Source organism: Barbus barbus, assembly GCF_936440315.1.
Source record: "Barbus barbus genome assembly, chromosome: 3".
In the NCBI taxonomy this organism is placed as follows: Eukaryota; Metazoa; Chordata; class Actinopteri; order Cypriniformes; family Cyprinidae; genus Barbus; species Barbus barbus.
The window spans coordinates 23510638-23534299 of NC_136731.1; the positions used below are offsets into that span (position 1 = coordinate 23510638).

General features: G+C 40.4%; 1 protein-coding gene across 1 annotated transcript in view; it reads left to right on the plus strand.

Annotated features, from left to right (window-relative positions):
* Window positions 1–23662, plus strand: part of nfixb (nuclear factor I/Xb) — a 210890-nt gene that overhangs the window by 1460 nt on the left and 185768 nt on the right. The gene's annotated exons all lie outside the window — the stretch shown is intronic.

Consider the following 23662-nt stretch of genomic DNA (forward strand, 5'->3'; position numbering starts at 1 on the left):
GATGATTGCTGATTTTAAATCTCTGCTTGCCTTTTTGGCTCCATTGCTTATTTATTTAATTTAATTACTTTAAAGTAGAAGGGAAAATATAATACAACACAAATTACTGGAGAGTTAATATAACATATAATCTTCTAAGTGCAAAAATAATATAAATACAACAGAACAAATATTTTGTCATATTAATATTAATTAGTTTATATTTCTATATTGACAAAGTAGCAAAATCAACATAAATTGATTTGTAATCCTAATGAAACATAATTAGCATGAAGTTTTTAACATGAATAAAATTAATTTTAAAATGAATTTGAATTTTTTTTTATTTTATTTTTTTTAGTAATTTAATTGTTAAATTCTAAATTTAATTTAGGATTCTTATAGTAAAAACGCAAGTTTATGATTATAACGGAATAAGATCAACTCCTCGATTATATACACTTATATTATGTTTCATCTGTTCATTTTTCTTTTGTAGTCACCTATAAATCTATAAATTTTCCATAAAAAGTACTTAGCTATTCAGTAAATAAGCAGATAAAGCAAAAAAAAAAAAAAAAGATATCAATCAGTGCTTAAAGAGATCAATCCGTTTAATTTGTTTATTTGAATGATGTGATCTCAGTCAGCTGAATCAAGTGATAGCAAATGTTTAGAATGTGAAGCTTTACAGATTCAGTTTATTTTACAGACACTCTCAGAGTTCCTCTCCTCACATAATTTAATGATGAATGGATGAATTATCATGTTTGAAGAGTCTTAAGAGGGCTTAGGTTTTTCCCTGAGCATTTCTTTCACCCATAGGGCTGCATGGGGTCTACTTCTGTTCTTATTAATGGTCCACGCCAGCTTCAGTGAGCAGATGAGCAGAAACTCCACTTTGAATTTCTGGAACGCAGCATGGGAGGGTTGGATTATTAACCAGCAAACACTCAGAGGAAGAAAAAGGCCTTTGTTTTAAATGCTCCAGCCCTCCCTCTCCATCACAAACCCCTCCCCTCCTTCCGCTACTCTTCTTTTAGTTTTGATTTCTTTTCAAAAATGTAAAGATGGGACAAACAAGCAGCTTTAGAATGCGCCTCTTGGAGAGACAGATGTCAGAGCTTTTGTGTCGCGACGAGCGCATCATTATAACTCGAAAGTTCCCATGGTGGGGGGTTGAGGGTTTGAGGGGTCCGCAGCGTGCCATGCGTGACACAGGGCTTAATTTAGACGCTGGTGATTGCTGCCAACTGAGAAGCTTTAAAGACACGACCATCTGAGAAAATCAGGTCTGCTGGCATTAATGCAGAGGTTTCTTCAGTGTAGATCTGTTTTCTAAGGCAAACATCACTGTTAGGCCTGCTATCACTCTCACAAGTATTGAACTTTATCATGTTGCTCAATGTAAAAGTAAACAATATGGTAGACAGATGCTATAGATTTAGTTGCATATAAATTTGAATGTGGTGATATCAATATAACATGTTCAATAAGTTAAACTCAATAGACGTAAGTTAATGGCACCAATTTTATTCAGGATTTAAAAGCAGAAATTTGAAGTTTATAGTTTTATTTGTGCTCTTGAATTGTTAAAACTTGCCAATTATTTGAGCTGTAAAGTATTATTTTTTTTTTTTTACAGTCGTTTCAGTGTTTTATGATTTATGGCATTCAGTTGTGTTGGCAACTGAGTTGTAAAATTTTATATAACTTTAAACCAAAAAGGTTAGTTAGCAATTATTTTTTTCACACTGAAATCATGTTTGATTCACATTGTATCAAATTGTTAACTATTTGTTAAATTTGTCATTATTACTCATAAATTTCAGTTAAATTAACAATCGTTTAGTTTTATCTGAATAGAAATGTAACAAAACATTTATAAAAACCAAATAAGAGGCGTAATAATTTAATTTACGATTCTTTATAGTATTAAAATTTTACAATGCTATTGAATTTTACCAACCCCTTAGTTATTTACAATTAGATATGTTTTATCTGTTTATTTTCCTTTTATACCGACTTAAAATTGAATAGTATTCATTTAAATTTAGGATTTAAAAGCAGAAATGAGATCGGGACAGGATTGGGAAAGTTTCATGAGAAGGGACTCAAACTCGGGACGCCCGTAGCGCAACAGCACTGACAAATCATAATTTTTACAGCCATTTTAGCGAGTAAGAATTTATAGCATTTGATTGTTAGTTCAACAGAGTTGTAAAATTGAATATAACTTTACACAGAAATGATTAGTACCCGGACGATTTTGACCAATCACAAAGTTATAGCGTGGCAGCGATGTCACGAGAGGAGGCGGAGCTAAAAATCGCAGGTAGAGATAGATGCAGAGCACACGAGAAGACATAGAGTTCAGCAGCTTCATTCTATTTAGTTCAGTGTTTCTGTAAGACGTTGACTTCAAGTTTATACTGGGTTACAATGTGCGTACATGTGAAGTAAGTGATCGCTGTCTATATTTTCTGTTATCATTGTATGAGTGGCTTTTATTCTTGTATCGATGAAGTAGTAGCCGATTAGCATAGTACTACCCGTATCACCTGTTTGATTTAGTCTATTCAAAAGTATTTCTGAAACATTCTTGGATGTGAGATGCTTATATGTATATGCTGTACATTGTGTTATTGCATCCGAGTTGTGCAACGGTTCCTGTTTCACGTGGCGATCATCTGCTTAGGACATATCCAGGCATTTAAGCTGCCCTCATGCAGCGTTTACGTGCGGATAGCCCCTTCTTGTGGACATTTAGAGTATAAGCGCCCGTGTTATATAGTAATATAGTGTTGTTATATTTCTATTGTGTGCGGACCAGTGGGTTAATATTAATTGTGGAACTTCTGTATATTCATACCATTGAGTTTATTTCTCTTGTCTGACACATTTCAGAAACCACACATGTATACCTAAAGTCTTCAGTAAATCCAACATCATCCAACTCTGTTGTGTACCTCTGTTCAATTAAGAAATCGTCTCACGCAGTTCTGACAGACTGCCTGCTGTGTTTCACACCCCCAAGATTAATACACCATCGAACCCCTCTGTTTCAAGTGGTCCTTCGAGCCGGATAGTGAATCATAGTAGAGAGATGACATCCCGTTCTGAGTCAGATCCTCCTGTTGTCCGCCCTAGGCGACAAATAAGGCCGCCTGCGCATCTAGCAGACTATCAAGTCCATGGATCAGACTCTATGAAGAGAACGCAATCAGCTACATGGATGAATGAAGCTGGAATGGAAGCAGCTGCATTCATGTCAGAGAACGCATCACGATCGTCTTCTCCAAAGAGTCAGCCCTCATACGCTGATGATTTAGTTGTCCAAGATGTATGGCCAGAGCCATATGGAGAAGCGCCACCAGAGCCCAGGGAGTGCTACCTTCAAGTTCAGCAGTTGTATGATATAAAGTCTATGTGGTTCGAGATTAAGAAGGATAATGATGAGCTTCGCAGCCACATTTTACCAGAGATCCTGTCCTCGCTGCAAGGGCTCAAGGCAGAGAACGCTTCACTGAAGCAGGAGATACAGCAGTTTAGCACCAGCTTTGAGACTCCCCGTCGATCAGTGACACCAGTACCAGCCCCTCGCACCCATGTGCCACCATCCGGCTGTAGTAGGAGAAGTTCTGCCGTGTATGCTCATAAAGTGTCTCCACCCCAGCCTGCCCAATGCGAGCCCCCGTCGAGACAGATGGAGGGCCTTGCGATTTCACCCAGGACGCCACCTGCTGATGAGAGTTGTCACACCCCCCTTAAGAGGTCATATACCTACTCAGCCCAGCCGGCAGGAGCAGGACAATACGATACCGTGACTCCTGGTCTCAGACACAGTCTACCCTCATGTCCACAGGTGATGCCTAGAACAGAGATGCTGCACACCCAAGAGCAGATATATCGAGGATCTAAGCCTACTATCCCTAGTCTGACAGCAGCTGACCCCAGACAGTTTTCCAGACTACGGATGGCACTAGACAACCTTCTACCAGCAGATGCGAGTGAGAGCTTCAAGTATCAGATACTGACTGATCATCTGGAGCTAGAAGAGGCCTTACTAGTGGCGGACTCCTACTGTAACGGGGTGAGACCATATACAGACACGATGCAAGCTCTTGTGAAGATGTATGGTCAGCCCTACAAGCTTGTCCTGCGGAGTATTGCTGAAGTAATGGAAGGTCCCAATCTCAAGTCAGGTGACGTGAAAGCGTTCAAATTCTTTGCCCTTCGAGTGCGCTCATTAGTGAGTATGTTAGAGCAGCTGGGTTCAGAGGGAGTAGCTGAATTAGAGTGTGGTTCACATGTGTTCAGACTCCAAGGCAAGCTTCCCCATGAGCTCTAGATTAGCTTTAAGAGATAAGTCCACCCGTCTAGGATTACAGTTCCTACCCTTCTTGACTTTGCGAACTGGTTAGAGTACGAGCTACAGGTTCAGGATGACACTGCCAAATCAGTCACGTATGCTCCACCCTTTCCTGCCAGGAAAAGAGAAGGTCGTCATGACATCAAGCCTCCAGGCAGATCTACGAGCATTCTGCTGGGAGCGGAGAAGCCCACTGTTGGCAATGAATGCAGAGCACCGGCATCAGAGTCCAGGCCCAACTCGGTCAAGTACAGAGAGGAAGTCACATGCCTACTGTCCTTATTGTGACAATGCTAGTCACTTCCTTAATGGGTGCCTCAACTTCAAGGAGCTGACTAAAGAACAGAAAGAGGCATGGATCCGCAAGAACAATAGGTGTTGGAGGTGTGGCTGCAACCATCATGCATCCAGATGCACGCTGAAGGCTCTGTGCAAGACCTGCAACAGAAAACACCTGCTTATATTGCACGACCTGAATGAGCGAGCTGTAAACACCAGTGCTGAAACCGAACCCAAGGAGAACTCGTGTCTTGCCAGTACCACAAAAGGCATCATGTATGCAGACCGTTCTGTCGGCAGCCGCAGAGTGCTCTTGAAAGTTAGTAAAGTGATTATTGGGAATGGGGATGCATCAATGGAAATATATGCAGTGCTGGATGACGGATCAGAGAGGACTATCCTCCTCCATGCTGCAACTCAGCAACTGAACCTCAAGGGACAGCCGGAAGATCTGATCCTGTGAGACAAGATCAGCAGGTGCTTCATGGGGCGGCTGTCTCCTTCACAGTATCACCCGTGTCTCATCCCTACAAGAAATACCTCATTCAGCGTGCGTTTACAGCTGAAAGACTAGGCCTTGCCGAACATACCTATCCCGTGGCCTCTTTACAGAAGAGATACAGACACCTAGCTGGCATCCCATTGCAGCAGTTAGATAAAGTACAGCCCATGTTGCTGATCGGGTCAGATTGCCCACATCTCATCACGCCTGTTGAACCTGTCCGGTTAGGACCACCAGGGGGTCCAGCAGCAGTCAAAACACGCCTTGGATGGACTCTTCAAGGTCCTACTCATGAGGTTCGTCATGAGATCAACACACACCAGTGTTTCTTCAACACTGTTCTCCCCAACACAGACCTGTTTGCTCATGTCGAGAGACTATGGCAGATGGATGTGATTCCCTACCACAGTGCCAAGGTAGCGACACGATCCAAACTAGATCAAGAAGCGATCAGACTCCTGCAGGAAAGGACTAGGCGAGTGGAAGTGGAAGGTACGATGCGGTATGCCACACCGCTCCTTCGTAGGCAGAGTATGCCACTCTTGACTATGCCAAAGGAAGCTGTTCTCCCTCAGCTCAGAAATGTAGAGAAAAAACTGCTTAAGAATCCAGGGCAGGCGTCTGCCTACCAAGCTGATATCACTAGACTGAAGGAAGCAGGTTATGTGGCCAAGCTGGAACCGACACAGGAGGATAGCTCCACAGAGTCATGGTATATCCCTCACCATATGGTTCAGCACAATAACAAGAACCGGGTTGTCTACAACTGCTCTTTTCAGTTCGAAGGTCACAGCCTTAATGAGTTCCTCCTTCCAGGACCCACACTAGGCCCATCACTACTGGCAGTCCTGCTCCGCTTTAGAGAGCACCTTGTAGCCGTAAGCAGCGATATTCGTGGCATGTTTCACCAGGTGAGACTGCTCCCCGATGGCATGCCCTTGCTCCGTTTCCTGTGGCGAGATTTGGAGCTTGAGCAACCCCCTGACGTGTACCAGTGGCAGGTGCTCCCCTTTGGCACCACGTGCAGCCCCTGCTGTGCCACGGATGCCCTGCAGAGACACGTGATGGATCACATTTAGCCGGGAGACCAATTCAGAGAGGTAATTGAGAGATCATTTTATGTCGACAATTGCCTGCATAGTCTTCACTCCCCCCAAGAGGCCAAAGACTTAGTTGATCGACTTCGAGCACTTCTAGTCACTGGAGGTTTTGAGCTTCGACAATGGGCCAGCAATTGTCCATCTGCAATTACTCACCTCCCCACTGAATCCAGATCCAGTACCTGTGACCTCTGGCTCAATCAAGGCCAACAAGATGTTCATGAGCCTACACTTGGACTGCAGTGACATTGTCAGTCTGACATTCTCTGGTACAAGCACAGAGCAGACGTTCTTCCTCAGTAACGATGCGTCAGATCTACTGAGTACTAGCGAGCCAATATGATCCTCTTGGCTATCTTATCCCTTACACCACAAGGGCTAAGATACTAGTACAACGTCTGTGGGACAAGAAGCATGACTGGGACAATCCACAGTTGCCTAAGGATCTACTTACATCATGGCATGAGTGGGAGAGGGAGAGGGAGTTGAGTGGAATAGAGGAGGTATCTCTGCCCAGGTGCTACTCTCGATCACCCCAAGACCACCAATTCTGTAAATACGACATCCACGTCTTCTGTGACGCCTCGGAGCAGGCCTATGGTTCAGTGGCTTACCTGCGGACAGAGCACAAAGAGGGTCAAGTCGAGGTGGCCTTCATCGCCGCCAGGTCCCGGGTTGCCCCACGTAAGCAACAATCCATACCACGCCTAGAGTTATGTGCCGCCCTCAGTGGAGCGCAGTTATCTCAGCTTCTGAGCACGGAGCTTACAATTCCCATCCGCTCCACTACGCTCTGGTTGGACTCCACCACTGTGCTCACGTGGTTAACATCTAATTCATGTCGTTACAAGGTGTTTGTGGGAACAAGAGTAGCGGACATCCAGGAGATGACAGCATCTGCTGACTGGCGCTATGTCAGATCTTCAGACAACCCAGCAGACGACATCACTCGTGGCAAGCCTCTACGAGATCTCTCCAAAGAAACCCGGTGGAGCCAGGGGCCGGCATTTCTTAAGCTACCCTCAGAAAGTTGGCCTGAGCAGCCTCGTTTTCCGCTTGAAGTGCCAAGCTGCGAACTAAGACCGTCATCCATGTCTGGGTTATTGACCACTATTACACCCTCAGCTAAGCTGCAGCACTATGACACGCTGGCAGAGTGCCTGAATGCCTATGGGCAGGAGCTTCATGGGGTGGCCTACACCTCCAGTGTTGACCTCCAAAGGGACGTTCAACATGCAGTCCTCTGTCAAGCCCAAACTGATTCCTTTCCCGACGAACTATGTCTTCTGAAGTCTGGGAAACCAGTATCATCCGTGAGCAGACTGATCATACTCTTCCCCGGAGCTTGACTCTGCTACTGGACTTATTCGAGTTGGAGGACGTTTACGCCACTGTGAGGTACTGGAAGAAGATGCTGTGTATCCAGTTGTCCTCGACCCCCGACATCCAATCACAGCACTAATAATAAAGGATTATGATGAGAGGCTGCGTCATCCGGGTACAGAGCGGTTGTTTGCAGAAATCAGGAGAACGTACTGGATACTACGAGGGCGTGAAGCTGTCCGTCGACACCAGCGCCAGTGTACAGAGTGAAGGAGGTGGAGAGGCCACCCAGAAATCCCTCTCATGGCTGATCTACCCCTCACCAGACAGAGATACTTCCGTCCAGCTTTCTACTCAACCAGCATGGACTGCTTCGGTCACTTCCTCATTAAGATCGGCAGACGTAACGAGAAGAGGTGGGGCATCATCTTTAAGTGTATGACCACAAGGGCAACCCATCTAGATCTTCTCGCCAGTATTGATTCTGACTCTTTCCTGATGGCTCTATGACGGTTTATTGCCAGACGAGGCAAACCGTATGAATTATTGTGTGACCAAGGCACCAATTTTAAGGGAGGAGAATGCAAACTGAATGATGCATTTGCTGCCCTTCAAGTTGAGCTGCAGAGCCACCTTGCCAATCAGCAGATCAAGTTTACATGCAACCCGCTAAGCGCCCCTCACTTCGGCGGCTGCTGGGAGAGAGAGATCCGCTCTATCAAGGCAGCCCTCAGGGTGACCATCTGAGCCCAGACTGTTACTGAGGAAGTGTTGAGGACAGTCTTGATTGAGGTGGAAGGCATCCTTAATTCAAAGCCTCTTGGGTATACCTCCTCTGATGTTGCTGACCTTGATCCGATCACCCCGTACTGTTTCCCTTTGGCCAGTTGGCAGAATCACTCAGGTGTTCCCAGGCGCCGATGGTCGAGTCCGGACCGCCAATGCAGATGTGAAGGGGAAGACCTACACACGAGTTGTGGCCCGTCTCATCCAGCTTCCAGCCCTACCCGAGGACGACTTAGACAAAATATAGACCCTTTGTGAGATGAGCGAATTCAGATTCTGAATTCGGGGGCGGCTGTACAAAAGGCTCGGTTGTGTCTGTGTCCCGGACGATTTTGACCAATCACAAAGTTACAGCGTGGCAGCGATGTCACGAGAGGAGGTGGAGCTAAAAATCGCAGGTAGAGATAGACGCAGAGCACATGAGAAGACGGAGAGTTCAGCAGCTTCATTCTATTTAGTTCAGTGTTTCTGTAAGACGTTGACTTCAAGTTTATACTGGGTTACAATGTGCGTACATGTGAAGTAAGTGATCGCTGTCGATATTTTCTGTTATCATTGTATGAGTGGCTGTTATTCTTGTATCGATTAAGTAGTAGCCGATTAGCATAGTACTACCCGTATCACCTGTTTGATTTAGTCTATTCAAAAGTATTTCTGAGACATTCTTGAATGTGAGAAGCTTATATGTATATGCTGTACATTGTGTTATTGCATCCGAGTTGCGCAACGGTTCCTGTTTCACGTAGCGATCATCTGCTTAGGACATGTCCAGGCATGTAAGCTGCCCTCATGCAGCGTTTACGTGCGGATAGCCCCTTCTTGTGGACATTTAGAGTATAAGCGCCCGTGTTATATAGTAATATACAGTAGTGTTGTTATATTTCGATTGTGTGCTGACCAGTGGGTTAATGTTTATTGTGGAACTTCTGTATATTCATACCATTGAGTTTATTTCTCTTGTCTGACACATTTCAGAAACCACACATGTATACCTAAAGTCTTCAGTAAATCCAACATCATCCAACTCTGTTGTGTACATCTCTTCAAATAAGAAATCATCTCACGCAGTTCTGACAGACTGCCTGCTGTGTTTCACACCCCCAAGATTAATACACCATCGAACCCCTCCGTTTCAACCACACATTGTTTTCATTTTATTTATAGTTTTCTTGTAAGTGCCACACATTTAGAAAAACATTTTTTTTGTGTGACTGACATTATGCCATGCTGTCAATTAAGATGAACAGATGTACTGAACTTTGAATATTCATGTGATATCTCAGGACAACATTGTTTTTTGTCACGTTTAGTTGTTATAACTGTTAGTCACGCTCCTAGTAGATGAGAAAGGTCAGTTGTATAGGTACTATGGATGAACTCACAGAAGCAACATAAGAGAACAAATCCATCCAAAGAGACCATCCATATGGCCTTATGATTAAATATTTACAGGCCACCACATTTCCAACCAACTCATGAGAAATTCATGGACACGTTGCATTATGGGATGGTTCTATTCCCATTCGCTGCCATTTCCCCCACCCACAATAACCGGAGTACAGGCGAGGGAATGTCCAGATGCCATTTTAGTAAACAAGATGTCTCTCATGCTTTTAATGTGCATTATACATACATTACAAGTGCTATACATATGTGATTTTGATGGTAATGATGCTTTGTTCTGATTACGTTTAAATTGAGTCATTTAGCAGATGCTTTTGTCCAGTGCAGCATACAAATGTGGAAAACCATGAGTGATTTATCAGCTGAATTTCTAGAGTAAACCAGAAAATTATGGAAGCCCATTTCTATCACTTTATACTTAATTTCACAATAGACTTATGTATTCTTTACTCTGAAGTGGAAACAGACTTGCAACTGTGGAAAAATATGCACTTCCATTATTCAGTTAATGCTCTATTAAAACATATATATTTAGTTTAGAATGGTTTAAGATTAATACAGAAACCTTACTTACGTTATATTTCCAAACTAACTTCTTTTACACATTATTCTAATTTGCTTTATAAATTCAAATTTTTCTAGCTCTTTCATTGCATTTTATTCTCAACTAGATGATTAGGGTTTGCACAAATCTTTAAAAAAAATTATATACTTTTAGCAGTCCAAGTCAAGAAGTAGGTGGTTTGGGGTTGATATTAGGGGTTTGTTCTTCATCAATCTGGAACTAGATAGTCAAGTTGAGCACTTTGCATTGTGGGATATGGGATCATGGTGCTGTTTATTGCATCTTTTGGCATAGAACTGCATATTGCACACAGAATATACATTATGGTAGTGTGCTAATCTGAACATAGCCATACTGTAGAAATGACTGCTCCATAGGCCCGAAAAGAGAAGCAAATGATCAGCGCACATGCCGAGTGCGACATTGCTCATGTTCTCATCCTCCAGGCGGATCTGGAAGTCTCCGTGTCATTGTTTAAATGATTCCCCTTCACTAAACTGGGAACGAACCCAAGCGAGAACTACACGTGAAAGCACCTTAGGAGGGGAGTACGTTCAGCGGGAAGCTTTTCAATAATGGATGTACCACATTGAGCTCCCGTTAATAATGTGTTTCTGTCACCGCGGGAGACAGAAAAACGCATTTTAGAGGTGGATGAGAGAATAATGTGATGCGAAGTTAGGAAAACTTAAGTCATAATGCAGTCTGGATGCTTTTCAGACATTTTCAGTGTCTTGTGGCTTTGTTTAACAGGTAAAAAAAACACAATCGTTATGATTTTTTTTTTTTTTAAGCACGGGCTTTATAACCCCCTAAATCACATCGTCGAAGCTATTATTATCATAAATGGGTTTTTGATTACAGTGTTTTCATCCAACAAATTATGGCTTGAAGCAATGAGACATATGCCAAAGTTTATTCACGTTATAGACAAGGTTGAAAGGTTCAAACAATTCGAGCTCAAAATGAAAATGATGTGGAAATTATTTAATTCATCCTTAGTTTGCTAAAACAGAAATTGTGTTCACAAAAATGCACTTACTGTATATTGGAAATCTAATTGAAAAATATACTGAAAAAAAAGTGGTGGTAAAAAGGAATTGCTGGTAAATTTCACAAACAATTGCAAAGAAATACAAGTAACACTGAATTTGAAGTAGAAAAATGGAAATATTATTTTCTTGTAAAAACATACAGCAATGTTTACTGCGTAATGGTGGGGTTTAAAAGCAGATAAAGCTTACATTTTTATTAAATAACTTGCATTAATTTTGGTATAAAAAATGTGTTGTTTGAGCTCTGTCGAAATCATATTTTTAGTACTGACCCTTAGAATGCTTTTCTAAGTGGATAAAGTGAATTATCCTGGTGCACATTGTGCAAAAATTATTTGGTTTATAACTTTACATGAAAAAAATTAATTTAACTTGCATAGACACTGTAAGTTATTGATTTTATCACCCTAGACACATATAATGTTGAAATCATGTGGCTGTTTTAAACAGTTTAATGTCTTTTAGAATATATTTTGAAGAAATTTGGTAACTTAAAGAGTTTCAATTCCCATTGACTTCCATTGAGCTTTTTGTTCATACAATTGTCAATTAACCAAAAGGAACCATAACAAACATTACTCAAAATATTGTTGTCTTCCACAGAAGAAAGTAAGTCATACAGTTTTGGAACAACTTGTAATTTAAATTTTTGGTTGGACTGTCCCATTTCATTTAAAACTCTTCCTCACAAACATTGCTGCCTGTTTGTGCTACTCTTAAATACGAGAGCAGATTTTGTTCCCATGGCTGTGTATGTCCACATTAATAAGCAATTTGACATTTGTGTCATGCTCTCGTATCCGTCTCTTGTGTCTTCACCCATTGGGGCCTGAGCAGGGCTTGTCGTCCAATCAGACACTGAGCCCTTCTACTGATGCTTTGAAAATGGATGCGATGCCAGAGGCGCTAAATACAGTTAATGGTCAATGAATTCAAATGTCATCATTATCTGAGCAGTTCTGAGAATAAATCCATGTCTTCTTAGTGCTTCCATTTTGCATTCAAGCATTATTTAAATACAGTGTTAACATTTAACAATACATAAATGGTAAAATTAAGGTCTGTCAATTTCCAATATTGCAATATCAACTTCAAAACAACTGTTACATATTTTTCTATACATTATTTTTCATACATTGTTTTGATACCTGATATTACATCATGCAGAATGAAACCCTTTTTAATTTTTTAACTGACAAAACAATATAGATATATAATATGTAATCTATTCTACAGTAATTATCAGCAGCAGTTGTATACATATCATGTATTTGTGTTTAGTTGTGTATGTATGCCAATATTAGATTAAATATTATAGACTGTAGCTATAGATTCTAAATCTATAGTTTTTTTCTATTTTAAAAAACAACTGTTTCATTCTGCATGATGTAGAAACAGCTATCAAAACATTATATATAAAAAAATATATAATGTATAGAAAAATATGTAACCGTTTAGTTGTTTTGAAATTATATTGCAATATTGCATATTGAGTAATACTTTACAATTTTAATATGAATTATATTATTATCTTTCAGAAAATAAGCCGACAAAACCTAGACTTCTAGGTTCTAGATTAAATTTCCCCTTATGATAAAAATGATAAAAAATAAAATAAAAATCTCAGCTTTAATTTCATTGAAGCTCTTCTTTTGCAGAGATCATATGAAGAGATCTCAAATACATCTGATGTTCTCACCTTTGTTGGGGTTGATCTGATCTCCCTGAGAGCTGACTCATCACACACACGCGCAGCGTCCATCCATTGCTGCGGGTATGGTAGACTGGCAGAGGGGTGCAGGTGGCTCTGGATTGGTGCAGACACCGTCCCGACGCTCCCGTGCCCGTGCCAGTGCCATCTGTCATCAGCTACCACATCTGCAAATCCAAGGTGCCCTTGATGGCTGGTGCCACCGTGGCCCGCTTTGGATTTCTGCAGGGGGATGAGTGGGTAGAGAAGCTGCTCCCCGAACACTAATCACACCTTCATCACTAATCATCACGGTTTGGGCTTTTTTTATAATTCTAGCTGTGCCGTTCCAGGATTGTTTGTTTGCTTATTTATCCGTAACTCATATCAGATGTCAACGGCTCACCCCATGCCCCACACACACAGTTCAATTCAAACTTATTTGTAGCAAAAGTGAGCAAGCCAAAGGCGATTGTGGCTGAATAAAAATACAACTAAGATGTTTAGATGAGTTAAAGTAACTGTTTTATCCATTCGACACGAGAGAGTTAGTGAAAGTCTTCCATATCTGCAAGGCATCCATTAGACCACATTGCAATTAACATTCTTGGCTGATCCTGATTACTTTGTAAGCAAAGCTCTATATTGATTTAGCAATAACGCGTAACTAGATTTCTGAAGTAAAGTGGTGTCTCTGCAGCTGTCATGATGCTGGGCTGTTGTAGGAGGTTGTCAAGCATTGTTATGCAATCGCTCCAGTGTTTGGAGTGGTTATTAGTGCAACAATATGAGACATATGATGTGTCTTTGATATAGTATTCTCATATTTATAAGGGAATACAAACTAAAGTAGTTTAGAAAACTGCAACTAATCCCTGAACTGTTTAAATTACCATCTAGCAAATTCTGTCAATTTGAAATTCTTTTTTTTTTTTTCTTTTCATATTTGCTTTCCCCATGTAAAACATTTGTGGTTGCCCGGGTGTTCAGAACAGTTTGTTTGTGTTGCTATATGGTTGCTAGGGTGTTGTAGGTGGTTGCTGACTGCTGAGTGTTCAGAGTGGCTTGTTAGCATGCTATGCTCTTTTTAGAATACGGAAGATTGTAAGTTTTTTATTTATTTTCATTTTTTTACATTTATTTTCCTAATGCACATTTTTTGTATTTTATTGTGCATGTTTTTTGTTTGTTTTGCAATATATACACTAGATTACAAAAGTAATGTCAGGTTTCTTTTAAGACAATAAAAAGGTCTTAAAAAGGCCTAAAAAGATGTTAAATCAGAGCAGAAAGTCTTTGATATTCATGAAGTCATTGAAAAGGCATTGAATGTCACATGCACTGCAATAAATAAATAAATATCATCTTCAGTATTTTTTGCCTTGTTTCTTATACAAATATCTTTAAATCAAGATACATTTACTTGAGATGCAACATGAAGATATAGTCTTGTTTTCGGAAAAATTGAACAAAATTTAAAGAGTTCATGCTTAATTCAAAAGGGAAAACACATTGAAAGTTTGCTCTTGGTTTAAGTTGAAGTTCATTTTTATTAATTTCTCAGAAAACAAGATTTATCTTATGTCATTTTGCTTCTTAAGTAAATGCATCTTGATTTAAGAATCTTTAAACATTTACACTTGAAAACAAGACAAAAATACTAATGAAAAACTTTTTTTCAGTGTGATTATAGTGACTGAGAGGTATTCAATCACATCTGTTGGAAGTTGTATTTTCAAATTTTAAAGTGTTGCCAAGACAGCTCATCATGTTCTCTAGATATTTATATTTAGAGAATATATTGAAGTATTGTGTTTTCTTCAGTTTATGCGTTACATTTTCTTTACTTAAAATGTATGATACAGCTGTGTGGAAAAACATTATCAGTTACCAGTTTATGTGTAAAGAAATTTATTTTGTCATTGTGTATTGCTCTTTTTCCCTAAACTGAAGATTTTCTTTTGAAATTGATATTTGCGTTCAAAACTAAATTTATGACTTTGTTACAAAATAAATATAATATGAACTTCAATATGTTAATTTGCTGTGAGATTGCAGGGGACTAAAGCAGCCACTTGGAGGAAGTGACATTTTAAAATTCTGAAGAGCACCAAAAACAGTCATTGAGGACAGAAATCTAAAAGAGAAAGAAAAGGAGGCGAACACGTCTTTTTTGTTGGCTAATAGACGACCGGAGGAAAAGAGGCCTAAATCAGAAAGAGTAAAGCGCTGAAAAGAGAAGACAAACAAACTAATAGCATCGGCACCGAGATCTCAGTGAGCTGTGCCAAAATTGTTTGGCACTGGTGGTTTTTAAAAGGAACACCTGCGAAGCGGCAGTCGCTCCTTTGCATTCTCCTGAAACCCTTCTGGTCAGCGCTCCACTACTTGGCATCTGATCCTTTGGCCCGCGCCATCAGACGCCAAGAAGAAAGGAAATCGCTCAAGACATAAGCTCGTGTTTCTGCGGTGATAAAAGATTCAGTTCCCCCCGCACGATTTGTCACCTGCGTGTTTGTTTTCCCACCCCCTGAGTTGAAAGCCCACCTTAATCTAAATGAGCTCATTAGTTGGCAGCGTTTGCTGCACAGGTTCACATAATGAGGCTCATAAACGCGGGCGCCATCCACTAAATGAGGCCTGTCACCTCGTGTTAGACGAGTTTGCATAAAATACCGGCTCATTTAAATGAAAACATTTTCATTCGTTGCCCAGAAAATGGTTATTTTGATGAAAAATATTTTCAGCTTCATACTTCATGGTTCTGGAATGTGTAGGGTAGGAGGCTTTATGCTGAATTCGCCATAAGAAAATAGAGGTGGATTTTTCGAGGTAGACTATTGCGCCTGTTGGACACGGCTCAAAGGAATGGTATGGAACATTAAGTTTGGGTCTTCTCAGTTTCCTGTGTTTGGGTTGAGGTCCCGTGGCGCCATGCGGCGTGTTGGCAGCGGCCCGGAGCGTATGTACCGCTCCATAAGGTGATTTGTGGATGGCTTTCCTCGCGTGGTGGGCAGCCAGCTCAGGGTTCAGATCAGGACAGCACAGATTGACTGAGGACGGCCTGAGTGTTGATATGTTGAATTATTGTGGCCTTATTTTGTTTCTAGTTCTGTTTTTTTTTTCCCCATCTCTGAAGGGGAATAAAGAACAGTAAAAACAAAAGAAGATTTATAAAATGGTGATTTGAAAATCTGAATGATGCATCTAAAAGTTATATAATGTTAGGGACAAAACGTTCTCAAAGTTCTTAGAATGTTAAAAATAAATGGTCAAATGTTATTTTTTGGGTGAAAATAAAGTTAGTAAAAAGTCATAAGAAACATTTTGTAACCTTTAAATAGCATTATATTCACAACAAGTAAACGGGACATTTCAACGTTTTAAAAACATTTCAAAAAGTATTCTCTCAACTATGGTGGCCCAGTAATGCACAACACAATGAACACAAGCCACAACACAACACAATTAGGACTACACAAGGGAAACAAGTTGCAACACAATGAAATTAACACAACACAATGGAAACAAGCCACAACACATTGTAAACAAGTCACAACACAACAGAATTAACACAACACAATAGAAACAAGTTGCAACACATTGGAAACAAGTCACAACACAACGAAATTAGCACAACACAACGGAAACAAGTCACAACACAATGGAAACAAGTTGCAACGCAATGGAAACAAGTTGCAACAAAAAAGAAAATGAAAACTGTGGACGTGCTGGTCTCTCGTTTCTTTACCAAAGCAGTGGGTTTTTCGATTAACTAATCAAAGTTAATACATTTCTTTTCAAACAAGGAATTATATTTATTTTTTCATTGCTGAAAAAGTTCCTTTATTAATATTGAATGGTTTTCCCATGTAAAATTTGTGTGGTTGCTAGGATGTTGTTATGCAGTTGGTATGGTTTTGGCATTGCTATGCTGTTTGCAGGGGAGTTCTTGGTGATTTCTAGGCCATTGCTTTGGAGTGGTTGTTTTAGCTTGTTGCTAGGGTGTTCTAGATTGTTGCTAGGATGTAGCTATACACTTACTAGGCTATTGCATTTATATGCTGCTTCAAGAGAGTTCTAGATGGTTGCTAGGCTGTTTATATGCGGTTACTGACGTTTCTGAGCAGCACTGGGGTTGTAGGAAGGAGAGCTGAAACTCAAAGCAGATGGTTGTGTTGGCATCTGTCTTGCTCTGAAATCTGTTCCACATGTATAAAACAGTCAAGGCCTTCATGTGCCAAAAAAATAAACACCTCAGATTTAACCCTCCTCTCACTGCGAGTCTGTCTCTTACAGTAAAGCTCAGAGTCATCTAGCGTCATATGAGAATATCTTTCTCATACATGCTACACATATATTTAAGATACATTAGTTTAAAACAGTTGCATGTCTGATCTCAGAGACAAAAAACAAAGTAGCCTATTTGTTTGTTCTCAAGAGGTTATCTTTGATTTACAAAGTGTTTGAATCCAACCAGCAGTGTTAACGAATGACCAGAAGATGGTGCTTTATCTGGATTACGAATAAACTTCATGAATGAGTTTGTCATTACAATCTCATTAGTTGCTGAGTTTTTTTTTTTTGTGCTAAAACAGCAACATTTAGTCAAACCACATATTGTCACCACATTTTAACAGAAAGCAAGTTACAGCATTACAATCCAAAAACACATTTAAACTGAGCATTTACTACAAATTAAAATGGCATTGAACTTTTTACAGATTTTGTTTTGCATCCAAAAAGGCAACAATTTAACTAGGTTTTTAGATTCTCTGAGTGGTGCTTACTGCCAGAAGGCAAATTTGTAGCCATAGTATTGTTTTGCGGTTGCTGGGATGTTCCGAGTGGTTGCTAGGTGGTTTATTACTGGTTTAGAGTTAAGTTAGAAGAGTTGACCCCCATCATGTCTCTGTGATATTCTGCTCTCTAGATACGAATCGAGATGATATGGAAGGACAATTTTTTTTTCTTAATTATAAAGGAAATCCTTTTTTTTTCTTCTTTTTTTCATATGAAATTATTGTCTTGCAACAAATTTCTAGGGTTTTGCATTGCTATGCTGTTTGCAAAGGAGCTCTAGGTTGCTAGGATGTTGTTAACAATTGCTGGGTTGCTCAGAGAGGTTTTTACTAGAGGTCAACCGATTAATTGGTTTTGCCGATTAATCTGCACCGATAGTCGATTGCTGGAACCATCGGCAAAAATCAATGGCAATAGTTTACCGGGTTGCTGGAGCGGCTGAGGTGTTTTTGCATAATTGTAAAGTAATAAATTTGCTGACTAGATGCAGCATTAGTAGAGAAAGAACAACAGTATTTTTGCCATCAAGGCTGCGAGGATGCAACATTAGCAGCACCTCAAGCTGATAAAACAATGTGATCAAAACACACACAAGTCCAATCCAAATATTTCATGTCACAATTGTTACCATCAATTTATGTTAGTTCTTATCCAGCTGGTCACTTTTATGCATTAGTCTTTCAACGAAGTTGCATATTTAAAGCTAGTGATGTGAAAAGCAAATTGATAATTCATGCAGCATAAGAACAAACCAGAAACTCCATCTAATTTCAGTTTTATTTTTCACTGTAGTACATATTTTATTACTTTGACTAGATAATCAAATGTTGTAAAATAGAAGAAAATAAGGTGTGAGAGTTTACATAGTAAAAGGTAGAGACGTAATGTTCATTAAGATTAATGAAAATGTTAATTTCAACATTTACTAATACATTTTTAAATTTTAAAGTTGTATTTGTTGACATTTGTTAAGACACTATGTGAACTAACATGAATAGCCAAGGTATAATTAATATTAATATTCAATGGTAATAATTATATATTTATTTCATTTAAAAATAAGCCTACACTGTAAAAACTGTTATGTGCTATCTACACACAATACATTTGAATAATTTGTTTTTAAGGCTTTATTTCTTTAATGGAATCTACCTGAATAAAATCTCCTACAAACCGAATTCCAGAAATGATGGGAGATTTTTTAAATTTGAACAAAATGAAAACTAAAAGAATTTAAAATCACATGAGCCAATATTTTATTCACAATAGAACATAGATAATGTCACGGTGCACACACAAGGAGGACACAGGAACACGCAGACGAGGATGTAACTCAAATTATAGTCTTTAATGACAACATCAGGACAAGACATGGCAGGACAAGGCAAGGCTTACAGACAGGAAACACCGGGGGTAACGAGTAGACCAGACCACATTACACTGAACAGACAGGACTATAAATACACAGGATAATCATGGATAATTAGACAAACACGGCTGGACAAGCATTAACTAATAATCACATCAGACAAGGACAGGAAACAAACCAAATATGTAAACAAGAGGCGGGAACACATGACACACACGACAGAGGACTGATATAACTCCCCCCTCCCGAAAGGCTCGTCTTGAGCCTTAACAGTTCCATCAGGGGTGGGCGGAACAGACAGATCGGATGCCATGGTAGATGGCCCCTACAGCTGGATCCCTTTAAACCCCCCCCCCCCCCCCCCCCCCCAATTTCCCTGGGGAAGTTAGGGGGTATCAGGAGCCCTCCGGGGCTAGACACACTGTACAGGACATGACACTACAGTCCACACAGGACTAAACACACAGGAGCAGGACTGGACAGGACAACCCACAGGAACAGGAAGCCCTCCTGGGCAAGATAGTAAGCTGAGGCTTCTTCTGGGCATGACATGAATCAGGGGCCCTTACAGGGTCCCTCAGCAACCGCCTCCACTTCCGCGACAAGGGGGCAGGCGGCTGAAAATTGCCTCCTCGGCCATGACTAGAGGAGTCGCCTGACCTCAACGAGTCTCCGTGGACCAGACAAACATGATGATTAAAATGTTCCTGTGGGCACGACAAGACAAAACCGGCACTCCTGGCCGGAACAAGGAAACAGCGGCGACCGGCGGGCATGAGTCAGCGGCGATCTGGCAGGCATGAGACAGCGGCGATCCGGTGGGCTTGACTCAGCGGCGATCCGGCGGGCTTGACTCAGCGGCAGGCCGGTGGCCTGGGTGAGCAGCGGACGGCAGCGTGATCTTCCGCGAACGGCGGGTCTGGGTGAGCCGCGGACGGCGGCGTCGATTCCCCGCGAATGGCGGGCTAGAAGGCTCGCGGCTCACGGACTCGTGCACTCGCTGCAATCCTGCCAAACTCCCACGCCGACATGTCGCGCTCTAGGGCAGAAGGACGAGTGGCGACTTCCATGCCGCGGGATAAACACACAGGAACAAAACAAAAACTAGAAAAAACGAACAAAACAACACGAGGTGAAGGGGCGCTGCTTACTGTTGGGTCTGGTCTTCTGTCATGGTGCACACACGAGGAGGACACAGGAACACGCAGACGAGGATGTAACTCAAATTATAGTCTTTAATGACGACATCAGGACAAGACATGGCAGGACAAGGCAAGGCTTACAGACAGGAAACACCAGGGGTAACGAGTAGACCAGACGACATTACACTGAACAGACAGGACTATAAATACACAGGATAATCATGGATAATTAGACAAACATGGCTGACTAATTAAAGACAAATGCATAAAGACTAATGCATTAACTAATTATCACATCAGACAAGGACAGGAAACAAACCAGATATGGAAGCAAGAGGCAGGAACACATGACACACGACAGAGGACTGACGGATAACATCGTAAATGTTTAAACTGAGAAATTTTACAATATTATGCACAAAATGAGCTCATTTAAATTTTGATGCCTGCTACAGGTCTCAAAATAGTTGGGACGGGGGCACGTTTACCATGGTGTAGCACAGTTTGAAGACGTCTGGGCATCGAGGTTATGAGTTTCTGGAGTTTAGGTGTTGGAATTTGGTCCCATTCTTGCCTGATATAGGTTTCAAAATGCTGAAGAGTTCATGGTCGTCTTTGACATATTTTTCGTTTAATGATGCGCCAAATGTTCTCTATAGTTGAAAGATCACAAGGCCTTCCCTGAAATAGACGTCATCTGGAGGGGAGCATATGTTGCTCTAAAACCTTTATATACCTTTCAGCATTCATAGTGCCTCCCAAAACATGCAAGCTGCCCATACCGTATGCACTTATGCACCTCCATACCATCAGAGATGCTGGCTTTTGAACTGAACGCTGATAACACGCTGGAAGGTCTCCCTCCTCTTTAGCCCGGAGGACACGGCATCCGTAATTTCCAACAAGAATGCCAAATTTGCACTCGTCTGACCATAGAACACTTTTCCACTTTGAAACAGTCCATTTTAAATGAGCCTTGGCCCATAGGACACAACGGCGCTTCTGTACCATGTTCACATATGGCTTCCTTTTTGCATGATAGCGCTTTAGTTGGCATCTGCAGATGGCACGGCGGATTGTGTTTACCGACAGTGGTTTCTGGAAGTATTCCGGGGCCCATTTAGTAATGTCAATGACAGAATCATGCTGATGAGTGATGCAGTGTCGTCTGAGGGCCTGAAGAACCACGGGCATCCAACAAAGGTCTTCGGCCTTGTCCCTTACGCGCAGAGATTTGTCCAGTTTCTCTGAATCTTTTGATGATGTTATGCACTGTAGATGATGAGATTTGCAAAGCCTTTGCAATTTGACATTAAGGAACGTTGTTTTTAAATTATTCCACAATGCTTTTACACACTCTTTCACAGATTGGAGAGTCTCTGCCGATCTTTACTTCTGAGAGACTCTGCCTCTGTAAGACATCCCTTTTATAGCTAATCATGTTACAGACCTGATGTCAATTAACTTAATTAATTGCTAGACGTTCTCCCAGCTGAATATTTTCAAAATGTCTTGCTTTTTCAGCCCTTTATTGTCCCCATGCCAGCTTTTTTGAGACTTGTAGTATGCATCAAATTTGAAATGAGCTTATTTAGTGGATAAAAGTGTAAAATTTCTCCGTTTAATCATTTATGTTCTATTGTGAATAAAATATTGGCTTATGTGATTTGAAAGTCTTTTAGTTTTCATTTTATTAAAATTTTTAAAAAAGTCCCAACATTTCTGGAATTCGGGTTGTAAACTGTTGAATCTATGACACAATGAATTTAATATGATTAGAAAAGTGCTCTGTGATTTTGAGTAAGGCCAGTTTGTACAGAGTTATTTTGTACAATTAAAAGACTCTATACGTAAGTAGACAGCTCAAGCAGGAGAAAACGTGTAACTGCACTGGCATTAGCAGACCTACTGCTCATTGAACATCATGCCTCATAGTGTTAATACATAGTTATCCATAACCTAACCGTAAGCTGTACTCTTTTGCACAATGGTAACTACAGAAACGTCAACATAACAGAAACACTTTCAAATGTCAAACATAACTAAACATTAACAGATGTTTCCCTTAACTCAAAAACACAAAATAGCACTTAATTTAAACAATATTTACTCTCCATATCCAGCCATATGCGAAGCATGCTTGGAACTAACAATCACAGTCAAAATAAAACTGCATAATTGAGCTAATTCTCTTCAAATAAACAGGTAGGCTTCTTTCCTTAATTTTTATCAGCTATGTCAGTTCCTAAATTCAAGCCTCAAAACTGCTTAAGTTTCCTTAAAAAATTAGGAAAACATCTCTTGGTCCAGTGTTTGTTTCCAAACAAACACTGGACCACAACTTTTTTGTTAGTTAATTATGACCTTAGTTTTGTGAATGAAAATTATGAACCCACAATTAATTTTTTTATGGTGTATAGTACATTTTTATGGGTTGGTACTGTTTTATTTTTTGTAATAAACTTCAGCACTGTTTTACTTGGAGAGTTATGTTTGTTTTCATGTAGTATCCATTTGAAAAACTATCAGTTGATTATTCAGTTATCAGCCAGTGTGGTCCAACCTAAGTTATCATTATCGGTAAAATCCACTATCGGTTATGGTAAAATTCTTTAGTAATAAAGCAAATCCCTAGAAAAATATGTATTTAAAAATATGTGAAATTATTGGCCTGTAACAAGTTTAATGAAACTGAAAACCGTAGTATATAGATCAGTATTAATAAAAGCAGAGATTTTTCATCTGGGAGATTTGTAACTGATTCAGTTCTCTTTCAAAATTAAAAATTTCAAAACTTAAAAAGCCTAGTGTGAACAGGAAGAAAAACAAGTGAGCGCAGTGCAGGAAGGCGTCCTGATTGACCCGTGTATCATACAGGGTGAGAGACGCTCCTCTGTGATTGGCTGACAGTGAGCAGCACTGCGGTTCAATGCATGTAAGAAAGAAAGGAGAGAAGAGCTGAAACTCAAAGCAGATGGTTGTGTTGGCACCTGTCTTGTTCTGAAATCTGTTTGGAGCTGTTTTCCACATGTATAAAACAGTCAAGACCTTCATGTGCCAAAAAAATAAACACCTCTGATTTAACCCTCCTCTCGCTGCGAGTCTTCGGTTACTCATGCTTTCTCATGTATCTTATAGACATTATGGGAATTATCATGTGTGAAATTAGATAAAAAATATCAAAGTTGCTACAAATAACTGATGGTGCAGCTTTGTTAATGTCTATTTATGCTCAGTGACCTAATCGGTTTTAATATCTGTAGTCTACTTGTGCTTTCTTTCCATTTACTTAC